Source organism: Lathyrus oleraceus, chromosome 6 (genome assembly GCF_024323335.1).
Source record: "Lathyrus oleraceus cultivar Zhongwan6 chromosome 6, CAAS_Psat_ZW6_1.0, whole genome shotgun sequence".
NCBI classification, from domain to species: Eukaryota; Viridiplantae; Streptophyta; class Magnoliopsida; order Fabales; family Fabaceae; genus Lathyrus; species Lathyrus oleraceus.
This window is the reverse complement of record NC_066584.1, coordinates 284091521-284097696: the sequence shown is the minus strand read 5'-3', so window position 1 is coordinate 284097696 and position 6176 is coordinate 284091521.

Sequence of the window (6176 nt, the reverse complement as noted above, 5' to 3'; positions counted from 1 at the left end):
TGAAGTGCAAATGGCGGAAGGATTAAATGCTACGACTATAATGCTCCAAACTTAATAACAACGATGGTGCGATAACCCCTCGATGTGAAGAATTATCGCTTTAACAATGTGAATATACGACTTATGCTGCGAATAAGCTTGAATTCTTAAAACAATGAACTTTATGTCCTATTTATACTAGTACTAGACCTAGGGAATCACGTAACTCCTTCAACGTTCGCGTGAGGGAAAAATGGTGGTCATGGGTGTGAATCTCCAACTACCTTTGACTGGAGCGCCAAAATCAAATATGGCGACTGCAATGTTCCCAAAATGGCTAGACCCAGTCTTTGTGACCGTTGGGACGTGGGACACATCATCTTCCCCGCGGCTACCTCTATGGTGAACGCCATGTTGAACGCCATGTGTATAATTTGCTCACTTTTCTCCATTTTTCCTCCATTTTGCTTCATTTCTTTGAGTAAGGCCTCTTCTAGGCTATGTACCTGAAAACAAGGAAAAGTACCAATATAACAGTATAAATAATAAGAAAACGACGGTAAAACATGTGCAATCCGAGTCAAATACGTAGTGTGTTTCGGTGTTATCAAAATCTTCCACACTTAAACCATTGCTTGTCCTAAAGAAAACATTTATGAGCATATGAAGAAAAATAGTGGTGCTCATGTAGCTATTCTAGGCTAAAGACTCTAATTCTCTCAAGGCCATATTGATAGGTACTAACTTGAAAACTAAGGGTATCGTAACAACACATTTCGCGTTTGTGGTCATAAATCTCCTTCCTATACAAACCAATTCACATCATGTCATTATGCCCATGCCTAACTTACTCATCCCATTTTTTGTTATTTTTCATTCAAGCACAATCACATTAAGCCCGTTATCTGTTCACACACGGCAGAAGAACCTGTTAGTGACCATGATCCATATGATATCAAACATTTCTGATGAATATGAAATATTCTTAGAGATTTCACAACCGTTAGGCTAAATGACCGGGTGAGGGTCACCTAACTTAGAAGGAAGATTCCTTTTTCTATTTATTACTTTTCCAAATTTTTGCTTTTCTTTTCCTTTCTCTTTAACATGGGATCATTCACCTATTTGCATCGATCCACTTACTCGATGGTAATTCATATGATGTTGACCGTTAGGATAAACTACTCAAAGACTTATTTAGGGGCGAGATTTCAAGGCCATGGCATAATAAGTATCCAAATTGATCTCCATAATTAGAAGATGTACGGTGTTAATATGATACTGATCTTTTGGGGCTTTCCCAAGTCTCTATAACCTATCCTTAATTTGTCTAATAGCCTAAAATTTCAAATTTAACACTTGTTTTCTTTTTCAATTTTTGTTGTATGGCTCATGAAATAGAAGAATTAATAAACAACATAAAACCACACATAAAGACTCGACAACATATGAATTGACACAACAGACATACTAAACTAGTGAATAAAATCCTAAGCAATAATACTAAAATAGTAAATCTAGCTAAAAAATGATAATAAAAAATGAAAACAGTAAAGTTCCTCTCCCACACTTAAACTGAACATTGTCGATAATGTTTCGACAAAAGGTAAAAAAGGAACGGTAGAACCTAGACGATATGCTACTAATAGCCTCCACTGTACTCTCATGTCTGGTCCTGATGCCGTGGTTGACGGCTCTGACTCGGGTGGCGTGAACTTTGGGAAATCTGGAGTTGCTGGACTCATGTTGATAGCAAGGAATTTGACACCTGTAGACTCTGGAGGTTTCCTATTATAGACAACTGGTTAGAATGCACAAGAGCAATGCCACGTGCCTGTGAAGCTTGCACAAGCATTTGTTGGGCTGCCATGGTGGATTGGGCCTCCATCATCGATCTTAGGGAGCGATCTTTTCGGCGTTATGATTCCCGCATGAAATCCATCATATCTTGTTGTTGTTGCTCATACATGTAGCGGTAAATTCGTGACCATTAAGCTATGGATAAACTTAATATCAAAAAACCAGATTCGTCACCGCGTTTTTTATTGTTTCCAAAGGAAAAGGGAAAAGTACGAACAAAACCGAAAGACAAGAAGTTTTCAAATCAAAACTAATAAAATGCCAGAGATTACAGGTAAGGGGGCTGGTTACACAGAGGGAAGGTGTTAGCACCCAAAGTGTCCTAGGTACTCCTAGGGAGCCCTTTTTTATGTGCGTAAGTGTTTTTTGTATAAAATGATGTTTGCAATAAATAGAGTGTGGGGATGAGAAATGAATTCATTGATTATATTTTTGTGTTTGAGAAGACCTTCGAACTTGTGCCTACGTACCAACATAAAAATGAGGGATCAAAACCTCGTAGTTCGTGGTATCAATTTCAAAGTGAGTGAATTGCTTTTAACCAAAAAATTAAGTTTAAAAGAGGCACAAAAGGCCTAAAAGAGTTTGAATGAGTGTTAGTTCTTTTTGTCTTTTGAAATTTTAATTCAAGTATGGTTAAGTTCATTTACAAGTTTGATTAAAAAAAGAAGTTTAAAAAATGCAACGGCATAAGGCCAAAGTTTCTAATTTGCAATAAAGTCTAAATTTAAAAAAATCACAAGCAAATAATATTTTGAAATAGGGAAGAGATTTGAAATTTAAGAAGTGGGAGGAGATAAAGAGACTAATCCTAAGCAAAAATTTAAAATTTAGGAGTTGAAAAGATCTGACCAGTGGGATGCAATCCAATAGACAAGAATGTCATATAGAAGCCCACTTTTCCTTTGGACTTTGAAATCAAGCAATATCAATAAGCAAGCAAGATGAAGAGTAAGGCATCAAATAAAGATAGCCACATCCAAGTTAGCAACTCCATAGTCTTCTTCATAATCTTCCCCATGTATCAGATAACATACTCCTTGAATGACTCAGAAATAGGCATTAGGCACAGGTTCAAAGTAACATTTGCATCAAGACCATGTAGCAGATGGACTTAAAAGGGATCTCAATACTTGCATTAGGTGAAAGTTCAATTCACAATGACTTGGCTTTAGAAAAGTTGGCATTGGCCAAGTCCTTTTACATAGGGAGTGTTGCCTAATTTTAAGTCCAAGTCTCAGATCAAATCCAACAGTCCACACAAACATGAGTTTTTGTTGTTATTATGTACATTAAGGTCCTAAGAACACAAACACAAACAAAATACACAAACAAATATATACAATCACAATATATTCACAATACATGGCTCAAGTGAGCAAAGTAAAAATGACATTAAAATAAACAAGTTAAATGATATGAATAATGGTAAATGATAAAAAGGATTGAATTTAAAGTGCATAAGGTAAATGACTTGAAATTAAATATTAGTTGATTAGATGTTAGTATTGTTTTTGCTTTTCAATTGTTTAAGTCATTCTTAAGAGAACACTCAACCCTCTATTCACAATCATGGATCCTTGAACCAATACATCTTCCAAAGGAAGAAAAAAACACCAAGTTTCCACACAATACCTTGATAGGGGGGAGACTTACAATCTCACTTACTAGAATGCTATGCTTTTGGGTCAAAATTTAGCGCTATGTTAAGCAATCGTAATTGGAATTATGTAGAAGTCACAACTATCTGAGGTCGGACAATAGAAATTTTAGTGTTAATGCATGTTAGAGATATGGTATAATGGACCATACTCCTAAAACATACCACACTTAAAAAGAAAATGGAAAAAGGATGAACCTAATCTCATCCATACTTGTGTTGGTTTATGAAACAACTAGCCTTAGGATATAGAGATATCATTAGTCAATCAAATGTATGGGATTGAAGATGAAGAGAGAGGCGAAATGAGACAAACACAAATTGGTCAGGGGAGGAATTTTATCAAATTAAAATCATTCATTCATTTTGGGAGATGAAATGTACATTTCATCAATCCTCGAAATCCAATGATTTTAATCCAAAAAAAGTAAAATCAACCTTGACCAAGGACCAAACACAATAATCAAACTCCAAAAGTCAATAAAAAAGCTCAACACAATTTATTCACAATTAAACAATTAAAAATTAATTAAAAATGCATTAAATTAAATTATGTTTGATCAAAAACTTAAAACCTCTTCAAAACACCAAATAAATGGCCAAGGGATTTATCATAGGTCAAACAAGGTCAAAGGACCTTGAAGAAAAAATTTCATTATTTTTGGAAAGTCAAAAGTATTTTTAAACAATTAAAAATATGCACAAAAACAATTAAATCGTGAAAAATATTAATATCGATCTAAAAAAAATTTAATTCAGAAAATGAAAGAGAAAAATATTTGAATTTTTTTGGTGAAAGTCCCATATTTTTTGGGTCAATATTAAAATTAAAATTAGTATGGAAGATCAATTGTGCAACACGCGTGGTAATCAAAACCAACAGTCAAGATTAAAATAAATTGGATGGATCACGTGGTTCAAAAGCTTGCCAACACATTGTCGGAACCAAAGCTCCGGTCTTCTTCTCCGGTGGACCTCACTGGACTAGTCCACCTTCAACCATCACCAAAATGATAAAGCAAGATATGGATTTAAATAAAAAAAGCTCAGGAGCTCGAATCTGGCCTTAATTTTGTCTAACTCCAAGTATATAGGAATATACAGGGAGTTGAATTTTGAGGATCATGATCTGAGTTGCTTCGATTTGACCTCTAAGCAACTCAATCTTGTTTCCTACATTGGTAGGACTTCAGATAACCAAAAATCAACAAGAATGGTGGAGAATTGAGTGAGAACCGAAGAGATGAAAAATCTAAAAATTCACCTTCAATGGAGCTTCAAATTGGCATGATCTTGCTCTCAATTATGCTTGGCCTTGCTTCAGATGCTTGATGGAATGGAAATGGATCAAGGAAAGGGATGAACTCTTGGAGTTTCAATATCAAAACAGTTGGAGATTTGAAACTCGATTTTCAAAGGAAATCTTCAAGTTTATCCTTTAATGGTGAGGGTTTAGGGTTGCTGAATCAAAGCTTGCACACCAGGTCCTCATTTCTAAGCAAGAGAGCTTCTATTTATAGGCCAATGGGACTGATATTTGCACACTTCCATTTTTGGCAAAAGTTTGAAAATCTCTCTTGCATGCTTGTGTGGGCGTGTGATAGGCCCATCAAGTGATGCAATTAGGTCTATAATTGAGTGTAATCCATGCTGAAATCATGTTGTCAAGCCATGCATTCGTGTATGAAAAGTGGAACTTGAAATTATCCAAATGATCCTTCAACTTTAACCCATGTACAAGTGACTCATACTTTATCCAAATGAGATGATTTTGAACTTTATGGAAATGTTAAATCAAGAGAAACAACTTTCATGTTTAACAATTTTTCATTTGAAGCATGGATCATGATGAATTTTGAGGTGGAAGTTTGGAAAATCAAACATATAAAAAAAAATTAGAAGTACCAAGCCATATGTTCACTTCTTCCACCTTGAATAACTTTTTCTATGGACTTCAAATGAGAAACGTTCCTTCATTAAAGTTGTAGCTCTTCCAAATCCCTTCATATAGGTCACAAATGGGACCTCATTTGTGAAATTATGGTATCAGATATAAGATGTCGAAGGTAATGTCACGACACTAATATCTGGTAATAAACAATGGATAAACAAAACAGAATGGTAAAGCGAATAACACAAGCAATTGTTAACCCAGTTCGGTGCAACTCACCTACGTCTGGGGGCTACCAAGCTAGGAAGGAAACTCACTAAAATAGAATTAGTTCAAAGACTCTCTGTACACTTCAACAAGTTACAGTCTTTATCACCTAATCTCTACCCGTGCAATTTCTACCTAAGCACTCTTAGATATGAGAACCCACTCACTTCCCTACAATCACACACAAGTCATTTTAAACAACAATCCCTTATGAAAAGAAAATACTTTTCAATTACACACTCTTGATTTTACTTCAGAGTTTCAATCAAGAAGACACACTCTTGATCTTGCTTCACAACTTTGATCAAGAAGACACACTCTTGATCTTGCTTCACTACTTTGATCAAGAAGACACACACTCTTGCTTAACAGCTTTAAAGTGACAAATTACAACCACAAATCAGTCCAATTCAATCATCAATGGATGACTTGAATGACCTACAAGTCTTACGACTAAACAGACACAAACCCTAGCTCTCTCTCTATATTTCGCTCAGTCTTGGTTGTGTGTACAAATAG